This window comes from Gossypium raimondii, unplaced genomic scaffold (genome assembly GCF_025698545.1).
Source record: "Gossypium raimondii isolate GPD5lz unplaced genomic scaffold, ASM2569854v1 Contig00045, whole genome shotgun sequence".
In the NCBI taxonomy this organism is placed as follows: domain Eukaryota; kingdom Viridiplantae; phylum Streptophyta; class Magnoliopsida; order Malvales; family Malvaceae; genus Gossypium; species Gossypium raimondii.
In genome coordinates this window covers 44,570-54,317 of record NW_026291204.1, presented here as the reverse complement: position 1 = coordinate 54,317, position 9,748 = coordinate 44,570, and the positions used below count along the sequence as shown (strand labels likewise).

Genomic DNA, 9,748 nt, shown 5'->3' with positions numbered 1-9,748 from the left:
ATGTCTTATTACATGTTTTTAATTTGTCTTGTCCAAACCGAAATTAATTAGCTTTTAGTTTAATTAATTGTGTTTGTTTTAATTATAAGAATTTAAGTTGTCTAGATTGTGTTTAAATATGATTCAGCTGAATATTGAATAATTAAATTCATTTGCTCATGTTTTGTAGGTTGGCCGAATGTGGAAGGGAGCATTTAAGTTAGATGTGCATGCACAATAGGTTCAATGAATTTGGTGATACATGCATGATGAATGTTCAGCTAATTTCATTATTCCAAGAACCAGCATAATGCCGTTCACACATGGAGTTCACACTCATGGCTTTTCGGTTTGGAATGTTCACACCATAGGACTTTTCAAAATTGAGTGTTCACACTTCATTTGGCCATTCAAGTCCCTTTTAATTGCTGGTCACTTTTCAGCAAAAGCTACAAATTAAATGAGCTTATTTATGCACATTGACCGAATCTAGCTCATCCATGCACCATTCAAGTTGTCCAAGGTTCAATGTGAATTCTAGAAGCTTTCCAAGTTCAAATTAACCTAGCCAAGCCATTGAAGAATTCATTAGCTTAATTTTTAAGAAAATGTATGTGACTATTCGGCTAACTTAGTTGCTGATTATAAATAGCTGAAATTTCATTTTGTAAAGGACTTTTTGACATTTTAAGTAACGAATTGCTGCCAAATTTGTGAGGCATTTTCTCTCAAATTTCGTTCGAGACCCGTAAGACTTATCTAGCTTCTAGTGGCGTCTTTCCGAGTCTTTCTTTCGAACTTATCACTCCCCAACCCGAGTGTGGCGTTCACCATTGATACCTTTGGTTCATACTTTCCTAAGTATTGGGTCAAGGTCCTTATCACCCCAATTCCAATTCATTTAGGTCCTATAAGTTTCGGGTCGACACTCTTTTTAGTGTTGGTTCTTTCTTGACCTTTTTGAACCATTACCATTTCGTACCAAATCCCATACCATTTCGTACCATTTTCCGAATACCAAATCGCACCAAAACTAAAGACCATTCTTGAATTATTCCTAAACCAAACTCAACCAACCTAATCATACCATTTAGACTTAAACCAAATTCCACAACCTACTTTGAACGAACCTACCTTACCTCTTTGAACTTAATTACATTTTCTCTTCTTCTTTTCTAATACACTTCTACGTTTACGATCGGGAACTAAACGACTCGGGTTCAACTACTAAACCGAGATCGTATCGCTCTTAAGGTTCTAAACCTTGTGAACACATACTTCTACAAAAACTTCATCACAACCTTAGCATCGTTCATTGGATAGCCTCAGCCTCGACCCACTTAGACACGTAGTCTATTGCTACCAATATGTACTTCTAACCAAAAGACAGAGGGAAAGGACCAAGGAAGTCAATATCCCAATCATCGAATAATTCAACCTGAATGATGTTTGTTCGAGGTATCTCATTTCTATTGATAATGTTTCCAACCCTCTGGCATCGATCACAACTCCTTATGTAAGCATACGCGTCTTTGAATAGTGTTGGCCAAAAGAATCTAGCTTGCAATACTTTGGTCGTAGTACGTGTACCTCTGAAGTGTCCCCCGCTCAAAGCTATATGACAATGATATAAAATCTTATGTACTTCATCTTTTGCCACGCATCTCCAGATCATTTGATCTACACACTTTTTAAAAAAAATATGGCTCTTCCTAAAAATAGTACTTCACATCGTAAAGAAAATTTTTCTTTTGATGATACGTCTTATCAATCAGTATCAAACCATATGCTAAATAGTTAGCTATATCAGCAAACCAAAGGGTATTTTGGATATGATTTACCTTAAGTATGTGTTCATCTGGGATTGTCTCCTGAATATGTATAAGTGGGGAATTCCCTTATTGTGGCTCCAATCTAGACGAGTGGTCTACTACTACGTTTTCTACCCTTTTTCGGTCTTGAATTTCTAGATTGAACTCTTGGAGTAGAAATACCCATCGGATTAATCTCAACATAGCATTTTTCTTGGAAAGTAAATACTTAATTACTGAATGGTCTGTATAGACTGTCACTTAGGTACCTACAAGATAAGACCAAAACTTGTCAAAACCAAAAACAATAGCAAGTAACTCTTTCTCTGTTACCGTATAATTCAACTGAGCTCCCGTCAGAGTTTGACTTGCGTAGTAGATGGGGTGAAAAACTTTGTTCCTTCGCTAGCCCATAACAGCTCCTATCGCGAAGTCACTTGTGTCAGACATCAGTTTAAATGGAAAATCCCAGTCTGGTGTGACGATGATTGGTGCTGAAGCTAACCTATTCTTCAAATTATTGAAGGCTATCAAACACTCTTCATCAAATTTGAATGTCGTGTCCTTCTCCAATAATTTGCATAAAGGTTTAGCAATTTTGGAGAAGTCCTTGATAAATCTCTGATAGAAATCGACATGTCCCAAAAAGCTCCTAACACCTTTTATAGATGTTGGAGGTGGGAGTTTCTCAATAACATCTACCTTTGCTTTATCTACCTCGATTCCATGTCTCGTTATTCGATGCCCTAGAACAATACCTTCTCGTACGAGCATGTGAACGTTGTTTTGTGTTGATCTTTTGGTGCTACTGTAATCTAATTATACCCTGAGTATCCATTGAGAAAAAAGTAATAGTCTCACCCCGTGAGCCTATCCAACATCTAGTCTAAGAACGGTAAAGGAAAATGATCCTTCCTTGCTGTCTTATTCAGCTTTCAGTAATTGATGCAAATTCTCCATCCTATAACCGTTCTGGTTTGTATTAGGTCATTGTTTTCATTCTCTATGACCGTAATACCTCCTTTCTTTGGCACGCACTGACCAGACTTACCCTCAAACTGTTTGAGATGGGGTAAATTATACCTGCATCTAACCACTTAATGATTTCTTTCATTACCAAGTCCTTCATCATGGGGTTCAGTCTTCGTTGTCCATCAATCTTCCTTTTCTCACCATCTTCCAAGATGATCCTGTGCATGCATACAGATAGACTAATGCCACAAATATCAGCAATGGTCTATCTGATAGCCTTCTTGAATTGTTTCAACACTAGGATGAATTTTTCTTCTTGCTCTTCGATTAATTCCGCTGAAACAATCACAGGAAAAATAGAAGCGTTACCTACTAAATAAACATATTTTAAATGTGAGGGTAGTACCTTCAGTTCTAATTTAGGTGGCTCCTCGATTGACACTTTTGGTTCGGCATAATCCCTTTTCTCTAACTCCAAAGATTGAAAGCGGGATTGTGGATTAAATCCCTTTTGATTAGCTTCTAGCAAAGCTAAGAATTCATCTTCCTGTTCATCACTTGGAGGGTCTGATGTCAAAATTTACTCCAAGGGCCCTCAACAAAGTTAAGTTCCATTCCTCTAAACCAGGCACTGCAGAATAATCATCAATTGTGTCAGGAAATCGCATAGACTTCAAAACATTAAATGTTACCTGATCGTCCTGAACACGCATTGTAAGCTCGCCCTTCTGTACATCAATAAGGGTTGTTCCAGTTGCTAGGAAAGGCCTTCCTAGGATGATTGGCACCTCTTTATCTACTTCAAAGTCTAGAATAACAAAGTCAGTAGGAAAAATAAATTTGTCTACATGTACCAATACATCCTCGATTTTTCCTTCTAGATGTGCTAAGGATCGATCTGCTAATTGAAGTGTGACCGTAGTAAGATGAACTTCACCTATCCTCAATTTCCTAAATATTGACATGGTCATCAAGTTGATACCCACACCCAAATCACATAGTGCCTTACCATAATATGTTGCTTATAGTTTGTCTTGAAGATATGCATTGCATTCCTTCGTCAGGGCTACCATCTCAAGTTCTCCTAGTCTTCATTTTTTAGATAGGATATCTTTCATGAATTTGACATAGTTTGGCATTTTTTCAAGTGCTTAAACCAATAGAATGTTGATATGAAGTTACTTGAGTACGTCTAGGACCTTCTTGAATTCGACTTCCTGCTTCTACTTCTGAAGTCTTTGAGGATAGGGTGGTGGAGGTTTCTTTACTGGAACTGGTTGATTCGTCTTTTGTGGCAACTTTGCATCTAATAAAGTTGTTATTTATCAGAATTGACTGGTTCAAAAATTACCTTATCGGGTTTTGCAGATTCTGGTTCTGGTGAAACTAGAATTCCAACACTCGGTTGAACTTCCACTGGATCTTGAGCATCAGTTGGCTCCTCTTCAACTTCGATGATGTTGGGCTCTAATGTCTTTTTGCTCCTTAATGTCAACGCTTTACACTGCTCCTTCCTGGGATTCCTCGGATTCTTCGTATCACTAGGTAAAGAACCTTATGGACAGTTTCTAAGATCAGTGGCAAGTTAACCTACTTTATTCTCCAAATTCCTTAGAGTGGCGTCAGTTTTTGCCATATATGCCTTTAATAGGTTCTCTAAGCTATTGGAAGGTTCAGCTTGGGTTGGTTTCTGAACTTATTGGGGGAAAATAGGTGGCTGGGTCAATCTAGGTTGTGCATAAGTGTTATTGGTTCCAGCCCCTTTGTTTCACCAAGAAAAATTCGGGTGGTTTTGCCACGATGGGTTATAGAAATTGGATTGCAATCCTTGCATTCCTCGGGTTTGGTTCTAATTACCCATGTAATACATAGATTTTGGGTTTGATGGACATTTTTTGAACAAATGTCCTTCCCCACAATAGACACAGGCTAAATTTTTTTGGTGGCTGAGCTGTAAAACTGTTAAACCCATTAGTGGTAAAATTTTTAAGCATTGAGGAAATTGAAGATACCTGAGATGCAAGTGAAATGAGAGCGTCCACTTCATGTACTCCAGCGACTTGTCTTCCTGACGTTGTTCGATTGGTTAGCCATTGATAATTGTTGTTGGTAATCCTCTTGATGATTTCATAAGCTTAATTATAAGACTTAGAAAGGAGAGCACCATTAGGAGAGGCATCCACAACCATTCTCGTGTGAGCATTGAGACCATTATAAAACGTCTCCAGTTGGATGCAACGAGGGATTCCGTGATGATGGTACTTCCATAACAATTCTTTATACCTTTCCCATGCCTTATTCAAGGATTCATCATCCATTTCTTGGAAAGCAGTGATCTTGTTCCTCAACTTAGCATTCTTACAAGGCGAGAAATACTTCATGTGGAATCTTTCTGCTAACTCTTGCCATGTGGAAATTGAATTTGGTGGCAATGAGTTCAACCAGGCTTGAGCTCTGTCCCTTAGCAAGTATGGGAACAACTTTAATCGAAGTTCATCTTCGGGTACTCCAGCTAACTTGAAAGAATCGTTCACCTCTATAAACAGTCTTAAGTGAAGATGAGGATCTTCGATAGACATTCCACTGAATTGGCCAACTGTCTGAAGCATCTGGAACATGACTGGCTTCAACTCGAACTGTTGTGCTTTGATTTCGAGTATATACCCATATTAAGATCATGAAACACATGCATGGCATATTTCCTTAGAGCTCTATCCCTATCATCAGCAATAAGGATAGGATTTTGAGCAGGGTTTCTTCGTTTCCTTAACTCAAATTTTCAAAGTTCATCTCTTCGGTCCTTCTCTGACTTGCTTGTCTTCTTCGTTGTTAAAAAGTTCTTTCAATCTGAGGATCTACGGGGAGTAAATCGATAATTCGATCAATACTCATTAACACCTGAAACAACATAGAAAAAATTAATTAAGTTAAAATTGAACAGAGAAATAAACCAAAATGCAAAACTAAAAAATTCACAAATAATGACTTTTAAAAATAGTCCCCGGCAACGACGCTAAAAACATGGAACGACAAAAATGTGCAAGTGTACACAATCGCAACAAGTAACAAAGCGACAAGAAAATGTCGAGTTATTGTACCCACAGGTACTGTGAAAAGAATTATTTATGAATGCAGTTAAAAACACTTCGGTGAAGAAAAATATTTTGATTTGAGGAGGTGATTAAAAACTAAGATTTTTAACTAAGTAAAATAAATAAAATTAAAAGTTCCAATACACAATTTCAAAAGATAATTTTAATCAAGATGACATAATTGTGTTAGATTAATTACATTTATTCACTTAGAATTATTAAACTCATGTTCATGTTGTTACGAATAAATTCACAAAGAACTCAAGAATTTGCTAACTTATGAACATACTCATCTACCAAAATCCATTTATCTCTTGACTATATCTCTATGTCAATTCAACCGATTAAACAAATATAGTAAGCAAATGTGTTAATGCAAATACATACTTATGAAATCAAAATAATCTCTTGTACATATCTCTATGCGAATTCAAACAATTAATTCAATTTTCATAAGCACATAAAAGATTGCGTGAGGTAACAATGTATTTCTACCTTGAAACAGTTTAATCACAATAATCTTGCAAGTTATGTAAGGCTAATGTATTGTTAGATACCATTGCTAATTTAACCCTCAGCTACATTAGATGATTAACCATGCACTGATTAAGTATCGTGTCAATTAATTACAATTTCAATCCGTTTAAATAATTAATTCATTAGTTACCTTACAATTGTAATGCAAGAATAACTTAGTCATAGTTTTACTTAATCAAACATCTTACCAAGGCCTATAACAACATAAAAAATTAATAAATTAAGTGGACGAAATGCAATCAACCTAACACAAATTAAATTTAACCCATATTAATTAAATTAAACATATAAACATCACAAATATTCATAGACATGTTCATAACAACAACAATAAAATTAAAAGGATAAGGAACAAGAATCAAATCCAGTGTTTCTCCAAGGCTTGACTAGTTTACTCCGCTCCTCCTTCTCCGCTTATTCTTATAGAACCGAGGCTTCCATGAACATTTGAATGCTGCTCCAAATAGTGCTTGAAGGACTCTTTTTCTAGAGGTGAAATTGGCAAAGGAATGGGGAAGAAAAGGAAGAACAATGGAAGGGATTTGAAGAGAGAAAGTGAAATATAAGTGAAGAGATTAGAAGTTTGAGATGTGTTTGAAGTGAGCAACCAAAGGGAGTATTTATAGGTTGAGATGGCTGCTAAAAATAGAAAAAATTAGAAGCCAAAGACTCCCCCCATGGCTGGCTACATTTGTGACATGGTTGAAGGTTTCAAACATGCCATTTTTAGGTAAGGGCAAATCTAGAAAGCCATGAATAATAGAGGGGTTTGAATGCAAATTGAAGGAGTCCTCAAGGGCCATTTTACAAGCCAAATAATTAGCCAAACAAGCTGATTGGGTCAGCATGTGGGACGGTTTCGGGTAGCCCCGTGCTTTTTTCATAATTAATTAATTTAACCCAAATTAAATTGGATTAAAATTAAAAATAATTATATTATGAACTAATAGTCATAATTTGGACTGTCTTAGGCTGAAAAATTAATTTGCTTTGATGCTTCAAAATTGCTTCTCGATTTTGTGCTTTTAATAGTGTCTACCAAATCATTTTTTGCCCTTTGTGCAAATCTGTCGAAAATAATCAAAGTTAATGAAAATTTGATATAAAATTAATTAAAACTAAACATGTTAATAATTTTAGTGCAATTTAATTATTTTATAATAATTATATATTTTTTGACAAGAATATTATATTTTTTTGACAAGAATATTACCAAAACTGCATGCATTTGAGTAAAAAAGGGCATGAAAAAGTGTGTGTATTTTCGTGTTTCCAAACTTGTGCCATTCCATTTTTGAAGTTGGTTTCCCACATAGTAAATAGATTCGGGATTAGATGGACATTCTTCAAATGTGTGACCATCACCACAGTAAACACATGTGATGTTCTCAAACTGACCTGGTTACTAACTTGTAATGTTAGTGTTGATCCATTAACAAAAACATTCTTAAGCATGGAAGTCATAGTAGATACCTGAGCTGCTAAATATGTAAGAACATCGACTTCATGAAATCTTGCCACTCTTCTTCATATGGTTGCTTGATGAGTAAGTCATTGGTAGTTGTTACTCGAAATTCTTTCAAAGATCTTGTATGCCTTATTGTATGACTTTGAAAGAAGAGGTTTGTTAGCTAAAGCGTCTACTAGCATTCTTGTGTAAGCATTGAGACCATTGTAGAAGGTCTCAAGTTGAATGCAATAAGGAATCCATGATGAGGGCATTTTCATAATAACTCCTTTTTATTGTTCCCATGCCCCATACAAGGACTCATCATCGAATTGTTGAAATGTAGTAATTTCATTTATGAGTTTAACATTCTTACTTGATGGAAAATACTTCATCAGAAAATGTTATCCAAATTCTGCCATGTGAAAATAGAATGGGGAAGTAAGGAATTCAACCATGCTCGTGCGCGACATCACAACAAATATGGGAAAAGCTTCAATCTTAAGGTATCTTCAAATGTTCCTAGTAACTTGAAAGAGTTGCTTACTTCCATAATTAACCGGAGTTGCATCTTTATTAGGCATCCCACTGAACTGTCCCATTGTCTGCAACATCTGGAACATCACTGGCTTTAACTCAAACTAAGGGGCCTCAACCTCGGGTCTTACAATCCCTGGATTGAGTTTACTAAACAAAGGCATAGCATACTACCTAATTGCTCTATCTCTGTCATCAGCAACGAGGGTCAGATTTTGATTATTACAGTATGTGTCTTCTCTCAAATTTTGATTCATCTCTTCACCTTGTCATTACGCTGATCGCTCCCTTTCTTCGTTGCCTAAAGGTACACGTTCAATTTCTGGGTCAATTGGAAATAGACGGATAATTTGGTCTATGTTCATGAATCTTGAAACATCATGAAAACTAAATAAGTTAAAATAAAAATAAAAATAAACCAAACTGCAAAATAAATATCATCACAAATAATGACAAATACAGTCCTCGACAACGACGCCAAAAACTTCTTGCCACGTGATTACATGCAAGTGTACACAATCGTACAAGTAATAAGTTAAAGAGTATCGTCTCCACAAGGATTGTGTGGTAATTATTTGTAAATTTAAATTTTGATCAATTTTGTTAAACAAAATAAAGAAGAATATCATTGATGGAAAAGTGACAGTTTATATTCAAAGATGAAATTAATATTCAAATACCCATAAAATGAAACAATATACATTGCAAAAAATTATCACCAATTGAAGTCCATGTGATGGCATTATCATCCTTTCAACCTATACCTATCTAAGACTTAAAGACAACCAAAATTCATCATACTTTCCTTTAGCCAAACTATTCCTAAAAGATAACAAAATAACATACATTTAACATAAAATCCATGAACTTAACACATTCCCATGGAAATAATAAAATATCATGAAATTAATTATAAAACCACAGAAAGTATTATATTTATAATCAGAATTAGCAGAATTTATAAATAAAAGAGTATTGAAATATCTATATATTTTGGATTTTATAGTGTGAAAACAACGTTTACTACACACTAAACTGATTAGTGGTAGTAGTTACGTTTGGAAGACGATTAGGCAAGTCTTTTCTCAGATTTTAAGGATGGTAGTGATACCTTCTAACCTCCACACTAAGCCTTGTCTTCATTGTCTGTGCTATATAACGTTGTCAATAAAAATCCTGCATTACTTTTCTTTCCCCTACGTTCTTTCTTGAGTCTTTGAAAAATTTTAAGGAGTTTTTGCTAGTAAAGACGAAGAAGGGTTCCAGTAGCTAGTCAAGGTGCCCTTGTTTAGTACTAGCTGGTAATTTCTAGGAAACCTTTAGGTTGATGAAAAGGAATTTACGTCTTTGCTTTAATTCATGCATGATCAAAC

General features: G+C 35.5%; 2 non-coding genes across 2 annotated transcripts; both read left to right on the top strand.

Annotated features, from left to right (window-relative positions):
• The first annotated feature begins 5,006 nt into the window (after nucleotides 1-5,006).
• LOC128036813 (small nucleolar RNA R71) lies at nucleotides 5,007-5,113 on the top strand. The gene has a single exon (XR_008193321.1). It is a non-coding gene; the product is annotated as a small nucleolar RNA R71 (small nucleolar RNA).
• A 2,982-nt stretch (nucleotides 5,114-8,095) lies between these two features.
• Nucleotides 8,096-8,203, top strand: LOC128036812 (small nucleolar RNA R71). The gene has a single exon (XR_008193320.1). It is a non-coding gene; the product is annotated as a small nucleolar RNA R71 (small nucleolar RNA).
• The last annotated feature ends 1,545 nt before the right edge of the window (nucleotides 8,204-9,748 follow it).